General features: G+C 46.2%; 23 non-coding genes and 55 pseudogenes across 23 annotated transcripts; all 78 read left to right on the top strand.

Annotated features, from left to right (window-relative positions):
• Positions 1–68: 68 nt before the first annotated feature.
• On the top strand, positions 69–187 carry LOC132865475 (5S ribosomal RNA; annotated as a pseudogene).
• Positions 188–328: 141 nt separating this feature from the next.
• LOC132865227 (5S ribosomal RNA) lies at positions 329–447 on the top strand. Its single transcript, XR_009650388.1, has one exon. It is a non-coding gene; the product is annotated as a 5S ribosomal RNA (ribosomal RNA).
• A 131-nt stretch (positions 448–578) lies between these two features.
• Positions 579–697, top strand: LOC132865107 (5S ribosomal RNA). The gene has a single exon (XR_009650284.1). It is a non-coding gene; the product is annotated as a 5S ribosomal RNA (ribosomal RNA).
• Positions 698–828: 131 nt separating this feature from the next.
• Positions 829–947, top strand: LOC132864942 (5S ribosomal RNA; annotated as a pseudogene).
• A 136-nt stretch (positions 948–1083) lies between these two features.
• LOC132865249 (5S ribosomal RNA) lies at positions 1084–1202 on the top strand. Its single transcript, XR_009650408.1, has one exon. It is a non-coding gene; the product is annotated as a 5S ribosomal RNA (ribosomal RNA).
• Positions 1203–1333: 131 nt separating this feature from the next.
• LOC132865108 (5S ribosomal RNA) lies at positions 1334–1452 on the top strand. The gene has a single exon (XR_009650285.1). It is a non-coding gene; the product is annotated as a 5S ribosomal RNA (ribosomal RNA).
• A 131-nt stretch (positions 1453–1583) lies between these two features.
• On the top strand, positions 1584–1702 carry LOC132865477 (5S ribosomal RNA; annotated as a pseudogene).
• A 141-nt stretch (positions 1703–1843) lies between these two features.
• LOC132865228 (5S ribosomal RNA) lies at positions 1844–1962 on the top strand. The gene has a single exon (XR_009650389.1). It is a non-coding gene; the product is annotated as a 5S ribosomal RNA (ribosomal RNA).
• Positions 1963–2093: 131 nt separating this feature from the next.
• Positions 2094–2212, top strand: LOC132865478 (5S ribosomal RNA; annotated as a pseudogene).
• Positions 2213–2343: 131 nt separating this feature from the next.
• LOC132865307 (5S ribosomal RNA) lies at positions 2344–2462 on the top strand. Its single transcript, XR_009650461.1, has one exon. It is a non-coding gene; the product is annotated as a 5S ribosomal RNA (ribosomal RNA).
• Positions 2463–2598: 136 nt separating this feature from the next.
• On the top strand, positions 2599–2717 carry LOC132865479 (5S ribosomal RNA; annotated as a pseudogene).
• A 131-nt stretch (positions 2718–2848) lies between these two features.
• Positions 2849–2967, top strand: LOC132865046 (5S ribosomal RNA; annotated as a pseudogene).
• Positions 2968–3098: 131 nt separating this feature from the next.
• LOC132865120 (5S ribosomal RNA) lies at positions 3099–3217 on the top strand. Its single transcript, XR_009650293.1, has one exon. It is a non-coding gene; the product is annotated as a 5S ribosomal RNA (ribosomal RNA).
• Positions 3218–3348: 131 nt separating this feature from the next.
• On the top strand, positions 3349–3467 carry LOC132864944 (5S ribosomal RNA; annotated as a pseudogene).
• A 126-nt stretch (positions 3468–3593) lies between these two features.
• LOC132864851 (5S ribosomal RNA) lies at positions 3594–3712 on the top strand (annotated as a pseudogene).
• Positions 3713–3843: 131 nt separating this feature from the next.
• Positions 3844–3962, top strand: LOC132865132 (5S ribosomal RNA). Its single transcript, XR_009650302.1, has one exon. It is a non-coding gene; the product is annotated as a 5S ribosomal RNA (ribosomal RNA).
• Positions 3963–4078: 116 nt separating this feature from the next.
• LOC132865480 (5S ribosomal RNA) lies at positions 4079–4197 on the top strand (annotated as a pseudogene).
• Positions 4198–4333: 136 nt separating this feature from the next.
• Positions 4334–4452, top strand: LOC132865481 (5S ribosomal RNA; annotated as a pseudogene).
• A 131-nt stretch (positions 4453–4583) lies between these two features.
• Positions 4584–4702, top strand: LOC132865482 (5S ribosomal RNA; annotated as a pseudogene).
• A 131-nt stretch (positions 4703–4833) lies between these two features.
• On the top strand, positions 4834–4952 carry LOC132865483 (5S ribosomal RNA; annotated as a pseudogene).
• Positions 4953–5088: 136 nt separating this feature from the next.
• LOC132865308 (5S ribosomal RNA) lies at positions 5089–5207 on the top strand. Its single transcript, XR_009650462.1, has one exon. It is a non-coding gene; the product is annotated as a 5S ribosomal RNA (ribosomal RNA).
• Positions 5208–5343: 136 nt separating this feature from the next.
• LOC132864981 (5S ribosomal RNA) lies at positions 5344–5462 on the top strand (annotated as a pseudogene).
• A 136-nt stretch (positions 5463–5598) lies between these two features.
• LOC132865484 (5S ribosomal RNA) lies at positions 5599–5717 on the top strand (annotated as a pseudogene).
• Positions 5718–5849: 132 nt separating this feature from the next.
• Positions 5850–5968, top strand: LOC132865067 (5S ribosomal RNA; annotated as a pseudogene).
• Positions 5969–6099: 131 nt separating this feature from the next.
• On the top strand, positions 6100–6218 carry LOC132864994 (5S ribosomal RNA; annotated as a pseudogene).
• A 131-nt stretch (positions 6219–6349) lies between these two features.
• Positions 6350–6468, top strand: LOC132864852 (5S ribosomal RNA; annotated as a pseudogene).
• A 131-nt stretch (positions 6469–6599) lies between these two features.
• Positions 6600–6718, top strand: LOC132865139 (5S ribosomal RNA). Its single transcript, XR_009650308.1, has one exon. It is a non-coding gene; the product is annotated as a 5S ribosomal RNA (ribosomal RNA).
• A 136-nt stretch (positions 6719–6854) lies between these two features.
• LOC132865485 (5S ribosomal RNA) lies at positions 6855–6973 on the top strand (annotated as a pseudogene).
• A 141-nt stretch (positions 6974–7114) lies between these two features.
• Positions 7115–7233, top strand: LOC132865229 (5S ribosomal RNA). The gene has a single exon (XR_009650390.1). It is a non-coding gene; the product is annotated as a 5S ribosomal RNA (ribosomal RNA).
• Positions 7234–7364: 131 nt separating this feature from the next.
• Positions 7365–7483, top strand: LOC132865488 (5S ribosomal RNA; annotated as a pseudogene).
• Positions 7484–7614: 131 nt separating this feature from the next.
• On the top strand, positions 7615–7733 carry LOC132864966 (5S ribosomal RNA; annotated as a pseudogene).
• Positions 7734–7869: 136 nt separating this feature from the next.
• Positions 7870–7988, top strand: LOC132865489 (5S ribosomal RNA; annotated as a pseudogene).
• A 136-nt stretch (positions 7989–8124) lies between these two features.
• On the top strand, positions 8125–8243 carry LOC132865060 (5S ribosomal RNA; annotated as a pseudogene).
• Positions 8244–8374: 131 nt separating this feature from the next.
• Positions 8375–8493, top strand: LOC132865490 (5S ribosomal RNA; annotated as a pseudogene).
• Positions 8494–8624: 131 nt separating this feature from the next.
• LOC132864945 (5S ribosomal RNA) lies at positions 8625–8743 on the top strand (annotated as a pseudogene).
• Positions 8744–8874: 131 nt separating this feature from the next.
• On the top strand, positions 8875–8993 carry LOC132864853 (5S ribosomal RNA; annotated as a pseudogene).
• Positions 8994–9124: 131 nt separating this feature from the next.
• LOC132865140 (5S ribosomal RNA) lies at positions 9125–9243 on the top strand. Its single transcript, XR_009650309.1, has one exon. It is a non-coding gene; the product is annotated as a 5S ribosomal RNA (ribosomal RNA).
• A 136-nt stretch (positions 9244–9379) lies between these two features.
• On the top strand, positions 9380–9498 carry LOC132865491 (5S ribosomal RNA; annotated as a pseudogene).
• A 151-nt stretch (positions 9499–9649) lies between these two features.
• LOC132865231 (5S ribosomal RNA) lies at positions 9650–9768 on the top strand. The gene has a single exon (XR_009650392.1). It is a non-coding gene; the product is annotated as a 5S ribosomal RNA (ribosomal RNA).
• A 131-nt stretch (positions 9769–9899) lies between these two features.
• Positions 9900–10018, top strand: LOC132865492 (5S ribosomal RNA; annotated as a pseudogene).
• A 131-nt stretch (positions 10019–10149) lies between these two features.
• LOC132865309 (5S ribosomal RNA) lies at positions 10150–10268 on the top strand. Its single transcript, XR_009650463.1, has one exon. It is a non-coding gene; the product is annotated as a 5S ribosomal RNA (ribosomal RNA).
• Positions 10269–10404: 136 nt separating this feature from the next.
• Positions 10405–10523, top strand: LOC132865493 (5S ribosomal RNA; annotated as a pseudogene).
• Positions 10524–10654: 131 nt separating this feature from the next.
• Positions 10655–10773, top strand: LOC132865494 (5S ribosomal RNA; annotated as a pseudogene).
• A 136-nt stretch (positions 10774–10909) lies between these two features.
• Positions 10910–11028, top strand: LOC132865310 (5S ribosomal RNA). The gene has a single exon (XR_009650464.1). It is a non-coding gene; the product is annotated as a 5S ribosomal RNA (ribosomal RNA).
• Positions 11029–11159: 131 nt separating this feature from the next.
• On the top strand, positions 11160–11278 carry LOC132865340 (5S ribosomal RNA; annotated as a pseudogene).
• A 131-nt stretch (positions 11279–11409) lies between these two features.
• On the top strand, positions 11410–11528 carry LOC132865141 (5S ribosomal RNA). The gene has a single exon (XR_009650310.1). It is a non-coding gene; the product is annotated as a 5S ribosomal RNA (ribosomal RNA).
• Positions 11529–11654: 126 nt separating this feature from the next.
• Positions 11655–11773, top strand: LOC132865250 (5S ribosomal RNA). The gene has a single exon (XR_009650409.1). It is a non-coding gene; the product is annotated as a 5S ribosomal RNA (ribosomal RNA).
• A 131-nt stretch (positions 11774–11904) lies between these two features.
• On the top strand, positions 11905–12023 carry LOC132865495 (5S ribosomal RNA; annotated as a pseudogene).
• Positions 12024–12154: 131 nt separating this feature from the next.
• LOC132865496 (5S ribosomal RNA) lies at positions 12155–12273 on the top strand (annotated as a pseudogene).
• Positions 12274–12404: 131 nt separating this feature from the next.
• LOC132865497 (5S ribosomal RNA) lies at positions 12405–12523 on the top strand (annotated as a pseudogene).
• A 131-nt stretch (positions 12524–12654) lies between these two features.
• LOC132864854 (5S ribosomal RNA) lies at positions 12655–12773 on the top strand (annotated as a pseudogene).
• A 131-nt stretch (positions 12774–12904) lies between these two features.
• On the top strand, positions 12905–13023 carry LOC132865082 (5S ribosomal RNA; annotated as a pseudogene).
• A 126-nt stretch (positions 13024–13149) lies between these two features.
• Positions 13150–13268, top strand: LOC132865500 (5S ribosomal RNA; annotated as a pseudogene).
• A 131-nt stretch (positions 13269–13399) lies between these two features.
• Positions 13400–13518, top strand: LOC132864946 (5S ribosomal RNA; annotated as a pseudogene).
• Positions 13519–13649: 131 nt separating this feature from the next.
• LOC132864963 (5S ribosomal RNA) lies at positions 13650–13768 on the top strand (annotated as a pseudogene).
• A 126-nt stretch (positions 13769–13894) lies between these two features.
• On the top strand, positions 13895–14013 carry LOC132865142 (5S ribosomal RNA). Its single transcript, XR_009650311.1, has one exon. It is a non-coding gene; the product is annotated as a 5S ribosomal RNA (ribosomal RNA).
• A 136-nt stretch (positions 14014–14149) lies between these two features.
• LOC132865501 (5S ribosomal RNA) lies at positions 14150–14268 on the top strand (annotated as a pseudogene).
• A 131-nt stretch (positions 14269–14399) lies between these two features.
• Positions 14400–14518, top strand: LOC132864855 (5S ribosomal RNA; annotated as a pseudogene).
• Positions 14519–14649: 131 nt separating this feature from the next.
• Positions 14650–14768, top strand: LOC132865083 (5S ribosomal RNA; annotated as a pseudogene).
• Positions 14769–14894: 126 nt separating this feature from the next.
• On the top strand, positions 14895–15013 carry LOC132865282 (5S ribosomal RNA). Its single transcript, XR_009650438.1, has one exon. It is a non-coding gene; the product is annotated as a 5S ribosomal RNA (ribosomal RNA).
• A 131-nt stretch (positions 15014–15144) lies between these two features.
• LOC132864948 (5S ribosomal RNA) lies at positions 15145–15263 on the top strand (annotated as a pseudogene).
• A 131-nt stretch (positions 15264–15394) lies between these two features.
• LOC132864964 (5S ribosomal RNA) lies at positions 15395–15513 on the top strand (annotated as a pseudogene).
• Positions 15514–15644: 131 nt separating this feature from the next.
• LOC132865251 (5S ribosomal RNA) lies at positions 15645–15763 on the top strand. Its single transcript, XR_009650410.1, has one exon. It is a non-coding gene; the product is annotated as a 5S ribosomal RNA (ribosomal RNA).
• Positions 15764–15894: 131 nt separating this feature from the next.
• On the top strand, positions 15895–16013 carry LOC132865143 (5S ribosomal RNA). Its single transcript, XR_009650312.1, has one exon. It is a non-coding gene; the product is annotated as a 5S ribosomal RNA (ribosomal RNA).
• A 131-nt stretch (positions 16014–16144) lies between these two features.
• On the top strand, positions 16145–16263 carry LOC132865145 (5S ribosomal RNA). Its single transcript, XR_009650314.1, has one exon. It is a non-coding gene; the product is annotated as a 5S ribosomal RNA (ribosomal RNA).
• Positions 16264–16394: 131 nt separating this feature from the next.
• Positions 16395–16513, top strand: LOC132865502 (5S ribosomal RNA; annotated as a pseudogene).
• A 131-nt stretch (positions 16514–16644) lies between these two features.
• LOC132865503 (5S ribosomal RNA) lies at positions 16645–16763 on the top strand (annotated as a pseudogene).
• A 136-nt stretch (positions 16764–16899) lies between these two features.
• Positions 16900–17018, top strand: LOC132865504 (5S ribosomal RNA; annotated as a pseudogene).
• A 131-nt stretch (positions 17019–17149) lies between these two features.
• LOC132864856 (5S ribosomal RNA) lies at positions 17150–17268 on the top strand (annotated as a pseudogene).
• A 131-nt stretch (positions 17269–17399) lies between these two features.
• On the top strand, positions 17400–17518 carry LOC132865505 (5S ribosomal RNA; annotated as a pseudogene).
• Positions 17519–17649: 131 nt separating this feature from the next.
• LOC132865506 (5S ribosomal RNA) lies at positions 17650–17768 on the top strand (annotated as a pseudogene).
• A 136-nt stretch (positions 17769–17904) lies between these two features.
• LOC132865507 (5S ribosomal RNA) lies at positions 17905–18023 on the top strand (annotated as a pseudogene).
• A 131-nt stretch (positions 18024–18154) lies between these two features.
• Positions 18155–18273, top strand: LOC132864858 (5S ribosomal RNA; annotated as a pseudogene).
• A 131-nt stretch (positions 18274–18404) lies between these two features.
• On the top strand, positions 18405–18523 carry LOC132865084 (5S ribosomal RNA; annotated as a pseudogene).
• A 126-nt stretch (positions 18524–18649) lies between these two features.
• On the top strand, positions 18650–18768 carry LOC132864989 (5S ribosomal RNA; annotated as a pseudogene).
• Positions 18769–18899: 131 nt separating this feature from the next.
• LOC132864949 (5S ribosomal RNA) lies at positions 18900–19018 on the top strand (annotated as a pseudogene).
• Positions 19019–19149: 131 nt separating this feature from the next.
• On the top strand, positions 19150–19268 carry LOC132864860 (5S ribosomal RNA; annotated as a pseudogene).
• A 131-nt stretch (positions 19269–19399) lies between these two features.
• LOC132865147 (5S ribosomal RNA) lies at positions 19400–19518 on the top strand. Its single transcript, XR_009650315.1, has one exon. It is a non-coding gene; the product is annotated as a 5S ribosomal RNA (ribosomal RNA).
• The last annotated feature ends 97 nt before the right edge of the window (positions 19519–19615 follow it).

A 19615-nucleotide genomic window follows, 5' to 3' on the forward strand; every position in this document is an offset into this window, starting at 1 on the left:
GCAAGGCAAGGCAAGGCAAGGCACACATTTCGCAAGGTAAGAAAACCGCACATTTCCAGCTAATTGTCGCTTACGGCCAAACCACTCTGACAACGCCTGATCCCGTCTGATCTCAGAAGCTAAACCGGGTTGGGCCTGGTTAGTACTTGAGTGGGAGACTGCCTAGGAATACCAGGTACTGTAAGCATTTTATTTTGTCTTCTTGCAGAAATGTGTTTGAATTTTCCTTCTGTGAATTTTCCTTCTGGTCGCAAGGCAAGGCAAGGCAAGGCAAGGCAAGGCGCACATTTCGCAAGGTAAGAAAACCGCACATTTCCAACTAACTGTCGCTTACAGCCAAACCACTCTGACAACGCCTGATCCCGTCTGATCTCAGAAGCTAAACAGGGTTGGGCCTGGTTAGTACTTGAGTGGGAGACTGCCTAGGAATACCAGGTACTGTAAGCATTTTATTTTGTCTTCTTGCAGAAATGTGTTTGAATTTTCCTTCTGTGAATTTTCCTTCTGGTCGCAAGGCAAGGCAAGGCAAGGCACACATTTCGCAAGGTAAGAAAACCGCACATTTCCAACTAACTGTCGCTTACGGCCAAACCACTCTGACAACGCCTGATCCCGTCTGATCTCAGAAGCTAAACAGGGTTGGGCCTGGTTAGTACTTGAGTGGGAGACTGCCTAGGAATACCAGGTACTGTAAGCATTTTATTTTGTCTTCTTGCAGAAATGTGTTTGAATTTTCCTTCTGTGAATTTTCCTTCTGGTCGCAAGGCAAGGCAAGGCAAGGCACACATTTCGCAAGGTAAGAAAACCGCACATTTCCAACTAACTGTCGCTTACGGCCAAACCACTCTGACAACGCCTGATCCCGTCTGATCTCAGAAGCTAAACCGGGTTGGGCCTGGTTAGTACTTGATTGGGAGACTGCCTAGGAATACCAGGTACTGTAAGCATTTTATTTTGTCTTCTTGCAGAAATGTGTTTGAATTTTCCTTCTGTGAATTTTCCTTCTGGTCGCAAGGCAAGGCAAGGCAAGGCAAGGCAAACATTTCGCAAGGTAAGAAAACCGCACATTTCCAACTAACTGTCGCTTACGGCCAAACCACTCTGACAACGCCTGATCCCGTCTGATCTCAGAAGCTAAACAGGGTTGGGCCTGGTTAGTACTTGAGTGGGAGACTGCCTCGGAATACCAGGTACTGTAAGCATTTTATTTTGTCTTCTTGCAGAAATGTGTTTGAGTTTTCCTTCTGTGAATTTTCCTTCTGGTCGCAAGGCAAGGCAAGGCAAGGTACACATTTCGCAAGGTAAGAAAACCGCACATTTCCAACTAACTGTCGCTTACGGCCAAACCACTCTGACAACGCCTGATCCCGTCTGATCTCAGAAGCTAAACAGGGTTGGGCCTGGTTAGTACTTGAGTGGGAGACTGCCTAGGAATACCAGGTACTGTAAGCATTTTATTTTGTCTTCTTGCAGAAATGTGTTTGAATTTTCCTTCTGTGAATTTTCCTTCTGGTCGCAAGGCAAGGCAAGGCAAGGCACACATTTCGCAAGGTAAGAAAACCGCACATTTCCAGCTAATTGTCGCTTACGGCCAAACCACTCTGACAACGCCTGATCCCGTCTGATCTCAGAAGCTAAACCGGGTTGGGCCTGGTTAGTACTTGAGTGGGAGACTGCCTAGGAATACCAGGTACTGTAAGCATTTTATTTTGTCTTCTTGCAGAAATGTGTTTGAATTTTCCTTCTGTGAATTTTCCTTCTGGTCGCAAGGCAAGGCAAGGCAAGGCAAGGCAAGGCGCACATTTCGCAAGGTAAGAAAACCGCACATTTCCAACTAACTGTCGCTTACAGCCAAACCACTCTGACAACGCCTGATCCCGTCTGATCTCAGAAGCTAAACAGGGTTGGGCCTGGTTAGTACTTGAGTGGGAGACTGCCTAGGAATACCAGGTACTGTAAGCATTTTATTTTGTCTTCTTGCAGAAATGTGTTTGAATTTTCCTTCTGTGAATTTTCCTTCTGGTCGCAAGGCAAGGCAAGGCAAGGCACACATTTCGCAAGGTAAGAAAACCGCACATTTCCAACTAACTGTCGCTTACGGCCAAACCACTCTGACAACGCCTGATCCCGTCTGATCTCAGAAGCTAAACCGGGTTGGGCCTGGTTAGTACTTGAGTGGGAGACTGCCTAGGAATACCAGGTACTGTAAGCATTTTATTTTGTCTTCTTGCAGAAATGTGTTTGAGTTTTCCTTCTGTGAATTTTCCTTCTGGTCGCAAGGCAAGGCAAGGCAAGGCACACATTTCGCAAGGTAAGAAAACCGCACATTTCCAACTAACTGTCGCTTACGGCCAAACCACTCTGACAACGCCTGATCCCGTCTGATCTCAGAAGCTAAACAGGGTTGGGCCTGGTTAGTACTTGAGTGGGAGACTGCCTAGGAATACCAGGTACTGTAGGCATTTTATTTTGTCTTCTTGCAGAAATGTATTTGAATTTTCCTTCTGTGAATTTTCCTTCTGGTCGCAAGGCAAGGCAAGGCAAGGCAAGGCAAACATTTCGCAAGGTAAGAAAACCGCACATTTCCAGCTAACTGTCGCTTACGGCCAAACCACTCTGACAACGCCTGATCCCGTCTGATCTCAGAAGCTAAACCGGGTTGGGCCTGGTTAGTACTTGAGTGGGAGACTGCCTAGGAATACCAGGTACTGTAAGCATTTTATTTTGTCTTCTTGCAGAAATGTGTTTGAATTTTCCTTCTGTGAATTTTCCTTCTGGTCGCAAGGCAAGGCAAGGCAAGGCAAACATTTCGCAAGGTAAGAAAACCGCACATTTCCAGCTAACTGTCGCTTACGGCCAAACCACTCTGACAACGCCTGATCCTGTCTGATCTCAGAAGCTAAACAGGGTTGTGCCTGGTTAGTACTTGAGTGGGAGACTGCCTCGGAATACCAGGTACTGTAAGCATTTTATTTTGTCTTCTTGCAGAAATGTGTTTGAGTTTTCCTTCTGTGAATTTTCCTTCTGGTCGCAAGGCAAGGCAAGGCAAGGTACACATTTCGCAAGGTAAGAAAACCGCACATTTCCAACTAACTGTCGCTTACGGCCAAACCACTCTGACAACGCCTGATCCCGTCTGATCTCAGAAGCTAAACAGGGTTGGGCCTGGTTAGTACTTGAGTGGGAGACTGCCTAGGAATACCAGGTACTGTAAGCATTTTATTTTGTCTTCTTGCAGAAATGTGTTTGAATTTTCCTTCTGTGAATTTTCCTTCTGGTCGCAAGGCAAGGCAAGGCAAGGCACACATTTCGCAAGGTAAGAAAACCGCACATTTCCAACTAACTGTCGCTTACGGCCAAACCACTCTGACAACGCCTGATCCCGTCTGATCTCAGAAGCTAAACCGGGTTGGGCCTGGTTAGTACTTGATTGGGAGACTGCCTAGGAATACCAGGTACTGTAAGCATTTTATTTTGTCTTCTTGCAGAAATGTGTTTGAATTTTCCTTCTGTGAATTTTCCTTCTGGTCGCAAGGCAAGGCAAGGCAAACATTTCGCAAGGTAAGAAAACCGCACATTTCCAACTAACTGTCGCTTACGGCCAAACCACTCTGACAACGCCTGATCCTGTCTGATCTCAGAAGCTAAACAGGGTTGGGCCTGGTTAGTACTTGAGTGGGAGACTGCCTCGGAATACCAGGTACTGTAAGCATTTTATTTTGTCTTCTTGCAGAAATGTGTTTGAGTTTTCCTTCTGTGAATTTTCCTTCTGGTCGCAAGGCAAGGCAAGGCAAGGTACACATTTCGCAAGGTAAGAAAACCGCACATTTCCAACTAACTGTCGCTTACGGCCAAACCACTCTGACAACGCCTGATCCCGTCTGATCTCAGAAGCTAAACAGGGTTGGGCCTGGTTAGTACTTGAGTGGGAGACTGCCTAGGAATACCAGGTACTGTAAGCATTTTATTTTGTCTTCTTGCAGAAATGTGTTTGAATTTTCCTTCTGGTCGCAAGGCAAGGCAAGGCAAGGCACACATTTCGCAAGGTAAGAAAACCGCACATTTCCAGCTAATTGTCGCTTACGGCCAAACCACTCTGACAACGCCTGATCCCGTCTGATCTCAGAAGCTAAACCGGGTTGGGCCTGGTTAGTACTTGAGTGGGAGACTGCCTAGGAATACCAGGTACTGTAAGCATTTTATTTTGTCTTCTTGCAGAAATGTGTTTGAATTTTCCTTCTGTGAATTTTCCTTCTGGTCGCAAGGCAAGGCAAGGCAAGGCAAGGCACACATTTCGCAAGGTAAGAAAACCGCACATTTCCAGCTAATTGTCGCTTACGGCCAAACCACTCTGACAACGCCTGATCCCGTCTGATCTCAGAAGCTAAACCGGGTTGGGCCTGGTTAGTACTTGAGTGGGAGACTGCCTAGGAATACCAGGTACTGTAAGCATTTTATTTTGTCTTCTTGCAGAAATGTGTTTGAATTTTCCTTCTGTGAATTTTCCTTCTGGTCGCAAGGCAAGGCAAGGCAAGGCACACATTTCGCAAGGTAAGAAAACCGCACATTTCCAACTAACTGTCGCTTACGGCCAAACCACTCTGACAACGCCTGATCCCGTCTGATCTCAGAAGCTAAACCGGGTTGGGCCTGGTTAGTACTTGAGTGGGAGACTGCCTAGGAATACCAGGTACTGTAAGCATTTTATTTTGTATTCTTGCAGAAATGTGTTTGAATTTTCCTTCTGTGAATTTTCCTTCTGGTCGCAAGGCAAGGCAAGGCAAGGCAAACATTTCGCAAGGTAAGAAAACCGCACATTTCCAACTAACTGTCGCTTACGGCCAAACCACTCTGACAACGCCTGATCCCGTCTGATCTCAGAAGCTAAACCGGGTTGGGCCTGGTTAGTACTTGAGTGGGAGACTGCCTAGGAATACCAGGTACTGTAAGCATTTTATTTTGTCTTCTTGCAGAAATGTGTTTGAGTTTTCCTTCTGTGAATTTTCCTTCTGGTCGCAAGGCAAGGCAAGGCAAGGCAAGGCACACATTTCGCAAGGTAAGAAAACCGCACATTTCCAACTAACTGTCGCTTACGGCCAAACCACTCTGACAACGCCTGATCCCGTCTGATCTCAGAAGCTAAACAGGGTTGGGCCTGGTTAGTACTTGAGTGGGAGACTGCCTAGGAATACCAGGTACTGTAGGCATTTTATTTTGTCTTCTTGCAGAAATGTGTTTGAATTTTCCTTCTGTGAATTTTCCTTCTGGTCGCAAGGCAAGGCAAGGCAAGGCAAGGCAAACATTTCGCAAGGTAAGAAAACCGCACATTTCCAGCTAACTGTCGCTTACGGCCAAACCACTCTGACAACGCCTGATCCCGTCTGATCTCAGAAGCTAAACCGGGTTGGGCCTGGTTAGTACTTGAGTGGGAGACTGCCTTGGAATACCAGGTACTGTAGGCATTTTATTTTGTCTTCTTGCAGAAATGTGTTTGAATTTTCCTTCTGTGAATTTTCCTTCTGGTCGCAAGGCAAGGCAAGGCAAGGCAAGGCAAACATTTCGCAAGGTAAGAAAACCGCACATTTCCAGCTAACTGTCGCTTACGGCCAAACCACTCTGACAACGCCTGATCCCGTCTGATCTCAGAAGCTAAACCGGGTTGGGCCTGGTTAGTACTTGAGTGGGAGACTGCCTAGGAATACCAGGTACTGTAAGCATTTTATTTTGTCTTCTTGCAGAAATGTGTTTGAATTTTCCTTCTGTGAATTTTCCTTCTGGTCGCAAGGCAAGGCAAGGCAAGGCAAGGCAAACATTTCGCAAGGTAAGAAAACCGCACATTTCCAGCTGTCGGTTACGGCCAAACCACTCTGACAACGCCTGATCCTGTCTGATCTCAGAAGCTAAACAGGGTTGTGCCTGGTTAGTACTTGAGTGGGAGACTGCCTTGGAATACCAGGTACTGTAAGCATTTTATTTTGTCTTCTTGCAGAAATGTGTTTGAGTTTTCCTTCTGTGAATTTTCCTTCTGGTCGCAAGGCAAGGCAAGGCAAGGCACACATTTCGCAAGGTAAGAAAACCGCACATTTCCAGCTAATTGTCGCTTACGGCCAAACCACTCTGACAACGCCTGATCCCGTCTGATCTCAGAAGCTAAACCGGGTTGGGCCTGGTTAGTACTTGAGTGGGAGACTGCCGAGGAATACCAGGTACTGTAAGCATTTTATTTTGTATTCTTGCAGAAATGTGTTTGAATTTTCCTTCTGTGAATTTTCCTTCTGGTCGCAAGGCAAGGCAAGGCAAGGCACACATTTCGCAAGGTAAGAAAACCGCACATTTCCAACTAACTGTCGCTTACGGCCAAACCACTCTGACAACGCCTGATCCTGTCTGATCTCAGAAGCTAAACAGGGTTGGGCCTGGTTAGTACTTGAGTGGGAGACTGCCTCGGAATACCAGGTACTGTAAGCATTTTATTTTGTCTTCTTGCAGAAATGTGTTTGAGTTTTCCTTCTGTGAATTTTCCTTCTGGTCGCAAGGCAAGGCAAGGCAAGGTACACATTTCGCAAGGTAAGAAAACCGCACATTTCCAACTAACTGTCGCTTACGGCCAAACCACTCTGACAACGCCTGATCCCGTCTGATCTCAGAAGCTAAACAGGGTTGGGCCTGGTTAGTACTTGAGTGGGAGACTGCCTAGGAATACCAGGTACTGTAAGCATTTTATTTTGTCTTCTTGCAGAAATGTGTTTGAATTTTCCTTCTGTGAATTTTCCTTCTGGTCGCAAGGCAAGGCAAGGCAAGGCAAGGCACACATTTCGCAAGGTAAGAAAACCGCACATTTCCAGCTAATTGTCGCTTACGGCCAAACCACTCTGACAACGCCTGATCCCGTCTGATCTCAGAAGCTAAACCGGGTTGGGCCTGGTTAGTACTTGAGTGGGAGACTGCCTAGGAATACCAGGTACTGTAAGCATTTTATTTTGTCTTCTTGCAGAAATGTGTTTGAATTTTCCTTCTGTGAATTTTCCTTCTGGTCGCAAGGCAAGGCAAGGCAAGTCAAGGCAAGGCGCACATTTCGCAAGGTAAGAAAACCGCACATTTCCAACTAACTGTCGCTTACAGCCAAACCACTCTGACAACGCCTGATCCCGTCTGATCTCAGAAGCTAAACAGGGTTGGGCCTGGTTAGTACTTGAGTGGGAGACTGCCTAGGAATACCAGGTACTGTAAGCATTTTATTTTGTCTTCTTGCAGAAATGTGTTTGAATTTTCCTTCTGTGAATTTTCCTTCTGGTCGCAAGGCAAGGCAAGGCAAGGCACACATTTCGCAAGGTAAGAAAACCGCACATTTCCAACTAACTGTCGCTTACGGCCAAACCACTCTGACAACGCCTGATCCCGTCTGATCTCAGAAGCTAAACCGGGTTGGGCCTGGTTAGTACTTGAGTGGGAGACTGCCTAGGAATACCAGGTACTGTAAGCATTTTATTTTGTCTTCTTGCAGAAATGTGTTTGAGTTTTCCTTCTGTGAATTTTCCTTCTGGTCGCAAGGCAAGGCAAGGCAAGGCACACATTTCGCAAGGTAAGAAAACCGCACATTTCCAACTAACTGTCGCTTACGGCCAAACCACTCTAACAACGCCTGATCCCGTCTGATCTCAGAAGCTAAACAGGGTTGGGCCTGGTTAGTACTTGAGTGGGAGACTGCCTAGGAATACCAGGTACTGTAGGCATTTTATTTTGTCTTCTTGCAGAAATGTGTTTGAATTTTCCTTCTGTGAATTTTCCTTCTGGTCGCAAGGCAAGGCAAGGCAAGGCAAGGCAAACATTTCGCAAGGTAAGAAAACCGCACATTTCCAGCTAACTGTCGCTTACGGCCAAACCACTCTGACAACGCCTGATCCCGTCTGATCTCAGAAGCTAAACCGGGTTGGGCCTGGTTAGTACTTGAGTGGGAGACTGCCTAGGAATACCAGGTACTGTAAGCATTTTATTTTGTCTTCTTGCAGAAATGTGTTTGAATTTTCCTTCTGTGAATTTTCCTTCTGGTCGCAAGGCAAGGCAAGGCAAGGCAAGGCAAACATTTCGCAAGGTAAGAAAACCGCACATTTCCAGCTAACTGTCGCTTATGGCCAAACCACTCTGACAACGCCTGATCCTGTCTGATCTCAGAAGCTAAACAGGGTTGTGCCTGGTTAGTACTTGAGTGGGAGACTGCCTTGGAATACCAGGTACTGTAAGCATTTTATTTTGTCTTCTTGCAGAAATGTGTTTGAGTTTTCCTTCTGTGAATTTTCCTTCTGGTCGCAAGGCAAGGCAAGGCAAGGTACACATTTCGCAAGGTAAGAAAACCGCACATTTCCAGCTAATTGTCGCTTACGGCCAAACCACTCTGACAACGCCTGATCCCGTCTGATCTCAGAAGCTAAACCGGGTTGGGCCTGGTTAGTACTTGAGTGGGAGACTGCCTAGGAATACCAGGTACTGTAAGCATTTTATTTTGTCTTCTTGCAGAAATGTGTTTGAATTTTCCTTCTGTGAATTTTCCTTCTGGTCGCAAGGCAAGGCAAGGCAAGGCACACATTTCGCAAGGTAAGAAAACCGCACATTTCCAACTAACTGTCGCTTACGGCCAAACCACTCTGACAACGCCTGATCCCGTCTGATCTCAGAAGCTAAACCGGGTTGGGCCTGGTTAGTACTTGATTGGGAGACTGCCTAGGAATACCAGGTACTGTAAGCATTTTATTTTGTCTTCTTGCAGAAATGTGTTTGAATTTTCCTTCTGTGAATTTTCCTTCTGGTCGCAAGGCAAGGCAAGGCAAGGCAAACATTTCGCAAGGTAAGAAAACCGCACATTTCCAACTAACTGTCGCTTACGGCCAAACCACTCTGACAACGCCTGATCCTGTCTGATCTCAGAAGCTAAACAGGGTTGGGCCTGGTTAGTACTTGAGTGGGAGACTGCCTCGGAATACCAGGTACTGTAAGCATTTTATTTTGTCTTCTTGCAGAAATGTGTTTGAGTTTTCCTTCTGTGAATTTTCCTTCTGGTCGCAAGGCAAGGCAAGGCAAGGTACACATTTCGCAAGGTAAGAAAACCGCACATTTCCAACTAACTGTCGCTTACGGCCAAACCACTCTGACAACGCCTGATCCCGTCTGATCTCAGAAGCTAAACAGGGTTGGGCCTGGTTAGTACTTGAGTGGGAGACTGCCTAGGAATACCAGGTACTGTAAGCATTTTATTTTGTCTTCTTGCAGAAATGTGTTTGAATTTTCCTTCTGTGAATTTTCCTTCTGGTCGCAAGGCAAGGCAAGGCAAGGCAAGGCACACATTTCGCAAGGTAAGAAAACCGCACATTTCCAGCTAATTGTCGCTTACGGCCAAACCACTCTGACAACGCCTGATCCCGTCTGATCTCAGAAGCTAAACCGGGTTGGGCCTGGTTAGTACTTGAGTGGGAGACTGCCTAGGAATACCAGGTACTGTAAGCATTTTATTTTGTCTTCTTGCAGAAATGTGTTTGAATTTTCCTTCTGTGAATTTTCCTTCTGGTCGCAAGGCAAGGCAAGGCAAGGCAAGGCAAGGCAAGGCAAGGCGCACATTTCGCAAGGTAAGAAAACCGCACATTTCCAACTAACTGTCGCTTACAGCCAAACCACTCTGACAACGCCTGATCCCGTCTGATCTCAGAAGCTAAACAGGGTTGGGCCTGGTTAGTACTTGAGTGGGAGACTGCCTAGGAATACCAGGTACTGTAAGCATTTTATTTTGTCTTCTTGCAGAAATGTGTTTGAATTTTCCTTCTGTGAATTTTCCTTCTGGTCGCAAGGCAAGGCAAGGCAAGGCACACATTTCGCAAGGTAAGAAAACCGCACATTTCCAACTAACTGTCGCTTACGGCCAAACCACTCTGACAACGCCTGATCCCGTCTGATCTCAGAAGCTAAACCGGGTTGGGCCTGGTTAGTACTTGAGTGGGAGACTGCCTAGGAATACCAGGTACTGTAAGCATTTTATTTTGTCTTCTTCCAGAAATGTGTTTGAGTTTTCCTTCTGTGAATTTTCCTTCTGGTCGCAAGGCAAGGCAAGGCAAGGCACACATTTCGCAAGGTAAGAAAACCGCACATTTCCAACTAACTGTCGCTTACGGCCAAACCACTCTGACAACGCCTGATCCCGTCTGATCTCAGAAGCTAAACAGGGTTGGGCCTGGTTAGTACTTGAGTGGGAGACTGCCTAGGAATACCAGGTACTGTAGGCATTTTATTTTGTCTTCTTGCAGAAATGTGTTTGAATTTTCCTTCTGTGAATTTTCCTTCTGGTCGCAAGGCAAGGCAAGGCAAGGCAAGGCAAACATTTCGCAAGGTAAGAAAACCGCACATTTCCAGCTAACTGTCGCTTACGGCCAAACCACTCTGACAACGCCTGATCCCGTCTGATCTCAGAAGCTAAACCGGGTTGGGCCTGGTTAGTACTTGAGTGGGAGACTGCCTAGGAATACCAGGTACTGTAAGCATTTTATTTTGTCTTCTTGCAGAAATGTGTTTGAATTTTCCTTCTGTGAATTTTCCTTCTGGTCGCAAGGCAAGGCAAGGCAAGGCAAACATTTCGCAAGGTAAGAAAACCGCACATTTCCAACTAACTGTCGCTTACGGCCAAACCACTCTGACAACGCCTGATCCCGTCTGATCTCAGAAGCTAAACCGGGTTGGGCCTGGTTAGTACTTGAGTGGGAGACTGCCTAGGAATACCAGGTACTGTAAGCATTTTATTTTGTCTTCTTGCAGAAATGTGTTTGAGTTTTCCTTCTGTGAATTTTCCTTCTGGTCGCAAGGCAAGGCAAGGCAAGGCAAGGCACACATTTCGCAAGGTAAGAAAACCGCACATTTCCAACTAACTGTCGCTTACGGCCAAACCACTCTGACAACGCCTGATCCCGTCTGATCTCAGAAGCTAAACAGGGTTGGGCCTGGTTAGTACTTGAGTGGGAGACTGCCTAGGAATACCAGGTACTGTAGGCATTTTATTTTGTCTTCTTGCAGAAATGTGTTTGAATTTTCCTTCTGTGAATTTTCCTTCTGGTCGCAAGGCAAGGCAAGGCAAGGTACACATTTCGCAAGGTAAGAAAACCGCACATTTCCAACTAACTGTCGCTTACGGCCAAACCACTCTGACAACGCCTGGTCCCGTCTGATCTCAGAAGCTAAACAGGGTTGGGCCTGGTTAGTACTTGAGTGGGAGACTGCCTCGGAATACCAGGTACTGTAAGCATTTTATTTTGTCTTCTTGCAGAAATGTGTTTGAGTTTTCCTTCTGTGAATTTTCCTTCTGGTCGCAAGGCAAGGCAAGGCAAGGTACACATTTCGCAAGGTAAGAAAACCGCACATTTCCAGCTAACTGTCGCTTACGGCCAAACCACTCTGACAACGCCTGATCCCGTCTGATCTCAGAAGCTAAACAGGGTTGGGCCTGGTTAGTACTTGAGTGGGAGACTGCCTAGGAATACCAGGTACTGTAAGCATTTTATTTTGTCTTCTTGCAGAAATGTGTTTGAATTTTCCTTCTGTGAATTTTCCTTCTGGTCGCAAGGCAAGGCAAGGCAAACATTTCGCAAGGTAAGAAAACCGCACATTTCCAACTAACTGTCGCTTACGGCCAAACCACTCTGACAACGCCTGATCCCGTCTGATCTCAGAAGCTAAACAGGGTTGGGCCTGGTTAGTACTTGAGTGGGAGACTGCCTCGGAATACCAGGTACTGTAAGCATTTTATTTTGTCTTCTTGCAGAAATGTGTTTGAGTTTTCCTTCTGTGAATTTTCCTTCTGGTCGCAAGGCAAGGCAAGGCAAGGTACACATTTCGCAAGGTAAGAAAACCGCACATTTCCAACTAACTGTCGCTTACGGCCAAACCACTCTGACAACGCCTGATCCCGTCTGATCTCAGAAGCTAAACCGGGTTGGGCCTGGTTAGTACTTGAGTGGGAGACTGCCTAGGAATACCAGGTACTGTAAGCATTTTATTTTGTCTTCTTGCAGAAATGTGTTTGAATTTTCCTTCTGTGAATTTTCCTTCTGGTCGCAAGGCAAGGCAAGGCAAGGCACACATTTCGCAAGGTAAGAAAACCGCACATTTCCAGCTAATTGTCGCTTACGGCCAAACCACTCTGACAACGCCTGATCCCGTCTGATCTCAGAAGCTAAACCGGGTTGGGCCTGGTTAGTACTTGAGTGGGAGACTGCCTAGGAATACCAGGTACTGTAAGCATTTTATTTTGTCTTCTTGCAGAAATGTGTTTGAATTTTCCTTCTGTGAATTTTCCTTCTGGTCGCAAGGCAAGGCAAGGCAAGGCACACATTTCGCAAGGTAAGAAAACCGCACATTTCCAGCTAATTGTCGCTTACGGCCAAACCACTCTGACAACGCCTGATCCCGTCTGATCTCAGAAGCTAAACCGGGTTGGGCCTGGTTAGTACTTGAGTGGGAGACTGCCTAGGAATACCAGGTACTGTAAGCATTTTATTTTGTATTCTTGCAGAAATGTGTTTGAATTTTCCTTCTGTGAATTTTCCTTCTGGTCGCAAGGCAAGGCAAGGCAAGGCAAACATTTCGCAAGGTAAGAAAACCGCACATTTCCAACTAACTGTCGCTTACGGCCAAACCACTCTGACAACGCCTGATCCTGTCTGATCTCAGAAGCTAAACAGGGTTGGGCCTGGTTAGTACTTGAGTGGGAGACTGCCTCGGAATACCAGGTACTGTAAGCATTTTATTTTGTCTTCTTGCAGAAATGTGTTTGAGTTTTCCTTCTGTGAATTTTCCTTCTGGTCGCAAGGCAAGGCAAGGCAAGGTACACATTTCGCAAGGTAAGAAAACCGCACATTTCCAACTAACTGTCACTTACGGCCAAACCACTCTGACAACGCCTGATCCCGTCTGATCTCAGAAGCTAAACAGGGTTGTGCCTGGTTAGTACTTGAGTGGAAGACTGCCTCGGAATACCAGGTACTGTAGGCATTTTATTTTGTCTTCTTGCAGAAATGTGTTTGAGTTTTCCTTCTGTGAATTTTCCTTCTGGTCACAAGGCAAGGCAAGGCACACATTTCGCAAGGTAAGAAAACCGCACATTTCCAGCTAATTGTCGCTTACGGCCAAACCACTCTGACAACGCCTGATCCCGTCTGATCTCAGAAGCTAAACCGGGTTGGGCCTGGTTAGTACTTGAGTGGGAGACTGCCTAGGAATACCAGGTACTGTAAGCATTTTATTTTGTCTTCTTGCAGAAATGTGTTTGAATTTTCCTTCTGTGAATTTTCCTTCTGGTCGCAAGGCAAGGCAAGGCAAGGCACACATTTCGCAAGGTAAGAAAACCGCACATTTCCAACTAACTGTCGCTTACGGCCAAACCACTCTGACAACGCCTGATCCCGTCTGATCTCAGAAGCTAAACCGGGTTGGGCCTGGTTAGTACTTGATTGGGAGACTGCCTAGGAATACCAGGTACTGTAAGCATTTTATTTTGTCTTCTTGCAGAAATGTGTTTGAATTTTCCTTCTGTGAATTTTCCTTCTGGTCGCAAGGCAAGGCAAGGCAAGGCAAACATTTCGCAAGGTAAGAAAACCGCACATTTCCAACTAACTGTCGCTTACGGCCAAACCGCTCTGACAACGCCTGATCCTGTCTGATCTCAGAAGCTAAACAGGGTTGGGCCTGGTTAGTACTTGAGTGGGAGACTGCCTCGGAATACCAGGTACTGTAAGCATTTTATTTTGTCTTCTTGCAGAAATGTGTTTGAGTTTTCCTTCTGTGAATTTTCCTTCTGGTCGCAAGGCAAGGCAAGGTACACATTTCGCAAGGTAAGAAAACCGCACATTTCCATCTAACTGTCGCTTACGGCCAAACCACTCTGACAACGCCTGATCCCGTCTGATCTCAGAAGCTAAACAGGGTTGGGCCTGGTTAGTACTTGAGTGGGAGACTGCCTAGGAATACCAGGTACTGTAAGCATTTTATTTTGTCTTCTTGCAGAAATGTGTTTGAATTTTCCTTCTGTGAATTTTCCTTCTGGTCGCAAGGCAAGGCAAGGCAAGGCAAGGCACACATTTCGCAAGGTAAGAAAACCGCACATTTCCAGCTAATTGTCGCTTACGGCCAAACCACTCTGACAACGCCTGATCCCGTCTGATCTCAGAAGCTAAACCGGGTTGGGCCTGGTTAGTACTTGAGTGGGAGACTGCCTAGGAATACCAGGTACTGTAAGCATTTTATTTTGTATTCTTGCAGAAATGTGTTTGAATTTTCCTTCTGTGAATTTTCCTTCTGGTCGCAAGGCAAGGCAAGGCAAGGCAAACATTTCGCAAGGTAAGAAAACCGCACATTTCCAACTAACTGTCGCTTACGGCCAAACCACTCTGACAACGCCTGATCCTGTCTGATCTCAGAAGCTAAACAGGGTTGGGCCTGGTTAGTACTTGAGTGGGAGACTGCCTCGGAATACCAGGTACTGTAAGCATTTTATTTTGTCTTCTTGCAGAAATGTGTTTGAGTTTTCCTTCTGTGAATTTTCCTTCTGGTCGCAAGGCAAGGCAAGGCAAGGTACACATTTCGCAAGGTAAGAAAACCGCACATTTCCAACTAACTGTCACTTACGGCCAAACCACTCTGACAACGCCTGATCCCGTCTGATCTCAGAAGCTAAACAGGGTTGTGCCTGGTTAGTACTTGAGTGGAAGACTGCCTCGGAATACCAGGTACTGTAGGCATTTTATTTTGTCTTCTTGCAGAAATGTGTTTGAGTTTTCCTTCTGTGAATTTTCCTTCTGGTCACAAGGCAAGGCAAGGCACACATTTCGCAAGGTAAGAAAACCGCACATTTCCTACTAACTGTTGCTTATGGCCAAACCACTCTGACAACGCCTGATCCCGTCTGATCTCAGAAGCTAAACAGGGTTGGGCCTGGTTAGTACTTGAGTGGGAGACTGCCTAGGAATACCAGGTACTGTAAGCATTTTATTTTGTCTTCTTGCAGAAATGTGTTTGAATTTTCCTTCTGTGAATTTTCCTTCTGGTCGCAAGGCAAGGCAAGGCAAGGCACACATTTCGCAAGGTAAGAAAACCGCACATTTCCAACTAACTGTCGCTTACGGCCAAACCACTCTGACAACGCCTGATCCCGTCTGATCTCAGAAGCTAAACCGGGTTGGGCCTGGTTAGTACTTGATTGGGAGACTGCCTAGGAATACCAGGTACTGTAAGCATTTTATTTTGTCTTCTTGCAGAAATGTGTTTGAATTTTCCTTCTGTGAATTTTCCTTCTGGTCGCAAGGCAAGGCAAGGCAAGGCAAACATTTCGCAAGGTAAGAAAACCGCACATTTCCAACTAACTGTCGCTTACGGCCAAACCGCTCTGACAACGCCTGATCCTGTCTGATCTCAGAAGCTAAACAGGGTTGGGCCTGGTTAGTACTTGAGTGGGAGACTGCCTCGGAATACCAGGTACTGTAAGCATTTTATTTTGTCTTCTTGCAGAAATGTGTTTGAGTTTTCCTTCTGTGAATTTTCCTTCTGGTCGCAAGGCAAGGCAAGGCAAGGTACACATTTCGCAAGGTAAGAAAACTGCACATTTCCAACTAACTGTCGCTTACGGCCAAACCACTCTGACAACGCCTGATCCCGTCTGATCTCAGAAGCTAAACAGGGTTGGGCCTGGTTAGTACTTGAGTGGGAGACTGCCTCGGAATACCAGGTACTGTAAGCATTTTATTTTGTCTTCTTGCAGAAATGTGTTTGAGTTTTCCTTCTGTGAATTTTCCTTCTGGTCGCAAGGCAAGGCAAGGCAAGGTACACATTTCGCAAGGTAAGAAAACCGCACATTTCCAACTAACTGTCGCTTACGGCCAAACCACTCTGACAACGCCTGATCCCGTCTGATCTCAGAAGCTAAACAGGGTTGGGCCTGGTTAGTACTTGAGTGGGAGACTGCCTAGGAATACCAGGTACTGTAAGCATTTTATTTTGTCTTCTTGCAGAAATGTGTTTGAGTTTTCCTTCTGTGAATTTTCCTTCTGGTCGCAAGGCAAGGCAAGGCAAGGTACACATTTCGCAAGGTAAGAAAACCGCACATTTCCAACTAACTGTCGCTTACGGCCAAACCACTCTGACAACGCCTGATCCCGTCTGATCTCAGAAGCTAAACAGGGTTGGGCCTGGTTAGTACTTGAGTGGGAGACTGCCTAGGAATACCAGGTACTGTAAGCATTTTATTTTGTCTTCTTGCAGAAATGTGTTTGAGTTTTCCTTCTGTGAATTTTCCTTCTGGTCGCAAGGCAAGGCAAGGCAAGGTACACATTTCGCAAGGTAAGAAAACCGCACATTTCCAACTAACTGTCGCTTACGGCCAAACCACTCTGACAACGCCTGATCCCGTCTGATCTCAGAAGCTAAACCGGGTTGGGCCTGGTTAGTACTTGAGTGGGAGACTGCCTAGGAATACCAGGTACTGTAAGCATTTTATTTTGTCTTCTTGCAGAAATGTGTTTGAATTTTCCTTCTGTGAATTTTCCTTCTGGTCGCAAGGCAAGGCAAGGCAAGGCACACATTTCGCAAGGTAAGAAAACCGCACATTTCCAGCTAATTGTCGCTTACGGCCAAACCACTCTGACAACGCCTGATCCCGTCTGATCTCAGAAGCTAAACCGGGTTGGGCCTGGTTAGTACTTGAGTGGGAGACTGCCTAGGAATACCAGGTACTGTAAGCATTTTATTTTGTCTTCTTGCAGAAATGTGTTTGAATTTTCCTTCTGTGAATTTTCCTTCTGGTCGCAAGGCAAGGCAAGGCAAGGCAAGGCACACATTTCGCAAGGTAAGAAAACCGCACATTTCCAGCTAATTGTCGCTTACGGCCAAACCACTCTGACAACGCCTGATCCCGTCTGATCTCAGAAGCTAAACCGGGTTGGGCCTGGTTAGTACTTGAGTGGGAGACTGCCTAGGAATACCAGGTACTGTAAGCATTTTATTTTGTATTCTTGCAGAAATGTGTTTGAATTTTCCTTCTGTGAATTTTCCTTCTGGTCGCAAGGCAAGGCAAGGCAAGGCAAACATTTCGCAAGGTAAGAAAACCGCACATTTCCAACTAACTGTCGCTTACGGCCAAACCACTCTGACAACGCCTGATCCTGTCTGATCTCAGAAGCTAAACAGGGTTGGGCCTGGTTAGTACTTGAGTGGGAGACTGCCTCGGAATACCAGGTACTGTAAGCATTTTATTTTGTCTTCTTGCAGAAATGTGTTTGAGTTTTCCTTCTGTGAATTTTCCTTCTGGTCGCAAGGCAAGGCAAGGCAAGGTACACATTTCGCAAGGTAAGAAAACCGCACATTTCCAACTAACTGTCGCTTACGGCCAAACCACTCTGACAACGCCTGATCCCGTCTGATCTCAGAAGCTAAACCGGGTTGGGCCTGGTTAGTACTTGAGTGGGAGACTGCCTAGGAATACCAGGTACTGTAAGCATTTTATTTTGTCTTCTTGCAGAAATGTGTTTGAATTTTCCTTCTGTGAATTTTCCTTCTGGTCGCAAGGCAAGGCAAGGCAAGGCACACATTTCGCAAGGTAAGAAAACCGCACATTTCCAGCTAATTGTCGCTTACGGCCAAACCACTCTGACAACGCCTGATCCCGTCTGATCTCAGAAGCTAAACCGGGTTGGGCCTGGTTAGTACTTGAGTGGGAGACTGCCTAGGAATACCAGGTACTGTAAGCATTTTATTTTGTCTTCTTGCAGAAATGTGTTTGAATTTTCCTTCTGTGAATTTTCCTTCTGGTCGCAAGGCAAGGCAAGGCAAGGCAAGGCACACATTTCGCAAGGTAAGAAAACCGCACATTTCCAGCTAATTGTCGCTTACGGCCAAACCACTCTGACAACGCCTGATCCCGTCTGATCTCAGAAGCTAAACCGGGTTGGGCCTGGTTAGTACTTGAGTGGGAGACTGCCTAGGAATACCAGGTACTGTAAGCATTTTATTTTGTATTCTTGCAGAAATGTGTTTGAATTTTCCTTCTGTGAATTTTCCTTCTGGTCGCAAGGCAAGGCAAGGCAAGGCAAACATTTCGCAAGGTAAGAAAACCGCACATTTCCAACTAACTGTCGCTTACGGCCAAACCACTCTGACAACGCCTGATCCTGTCTGATCTCAGAAGCTAAACAGGGTTGGGCCTGGTTAGTACTTGAGTGGGAGACTGCCTCGGAATACCAGGTACTGTAAGCATTTTATTTTGTCTTCTTGCAGAAATGTGTTTGAGTTTTCCTTCTGTGAATTTTCCTTCTGGTCGCAAGGCAAGGCAAGGCAAGGTACACATTTCGCAAGGTAAGAAAACCGCACATTTCCAACTAACTGTCACTTACGGCCAAACCACTCTGACAACGCCTGATCCCGTCTGATCTCAGAAGCTAAACAGGGTTGTGCCTGGTTAGTACTTGAGTGGAAGACTGCCTCGGAATACCAGGTACTGTAGGCATTTTATTTTGTCTTCTTGCAGAAATGTGTTTGAGTTTTCCTTCTGTGAATTTTCCTTCTGGTCACAAGGCAAGGCAAGGCACACATTTCGCAAGGTAAGAAAACCGCACATTTCCTACTAACTGTTGCTTATGGCCAAACCACTCTGACAACGCCTGATCCCGTCTGATCTCAGAAGCTACACAGGGTTGGGCCTGGTTAGTACTTGAGTGGGAGACTGCCTAGGAATACCAGGTACTGTAAGCATTTTATTTTGTCTTCTTGCAGAAATGTGTTTGAATTTTCCTTCTGTGAATTTTCCTTCTGGTCGCAAGGCAAGGCAAGGCAAGGCACACATTTCGCAAGGTAAGAAAACCGCACATTTCCAACTAACTGTCGCTTACGGCCAAACCACTCTGACAACGCCTGATCCCGTCTGATCTCAGAAGCTAAACCGGGTTGGGCCTGGTTAGTACTTGATTGGGAGACTGCCTAGGAATACCAGGTACTGTAAGCATTTTATTTTGTCTTCTTGCAGAAATGTGTTTGAATTTTCCTTCTGTGAATTTTCCTTCTGGTCGCAAGGCAAGGCAAGGCAAGGCAAACATTTCGCAAGGTAAGAAAACCGCACATTTCCAACTAACTGTCGCTTACGGCCAAACCACTCTGACAACGCCTGATCCTGTCTGATCTCAGAAGCTAAACAGGGTTGGGCCTGGTTAGTACTTGAGTGGGAGACTGCCTCGGAATACCAGGTACTGTAAGCATTTTATTTTGTCTTCTTGCAGAAATGTGTTTGAGTTTTCCTTCTGTGAATTTTCCTTCTGGTCGCAAGGCAAGGCAAGGCAAGGTACACATTTCGCAAGGTAAGAAAACCGCACATTTCCAACTAACTGTCGCTTACGGCCAAACCACTCTGACAACGCCTGATCCCGTCTGATCTCAGAAGCTAAACAGGGTTGGGCCTGGTTAGTACTTGAGTGGGAGACTGCCTAGGAATACCAGGTACTGTAAGCATTTTATTTTGTCTTCTTGCAGAAATGTGTTTGAATTTTCCTTCTGTGAATTTTCCTTCTGGTCGCAAGGCAAGGCAAGGCAAGGCAAGGCACACATT

Source organism: Neoarius graeffei, chromosome 17, assembly GCF_027579695.1.
Source record: "Neoarius graeffei isolate fNeoGra1 chromosome 17, fNeoGra1.pri, whole genome shotgun sequence".
NCBI classification, from domain to species: Eukaryota; Metazoa; Chordata; class Actinopteri; order Siluriformes; family Ariidae; genus Neoarius; species Neoarius graeffei.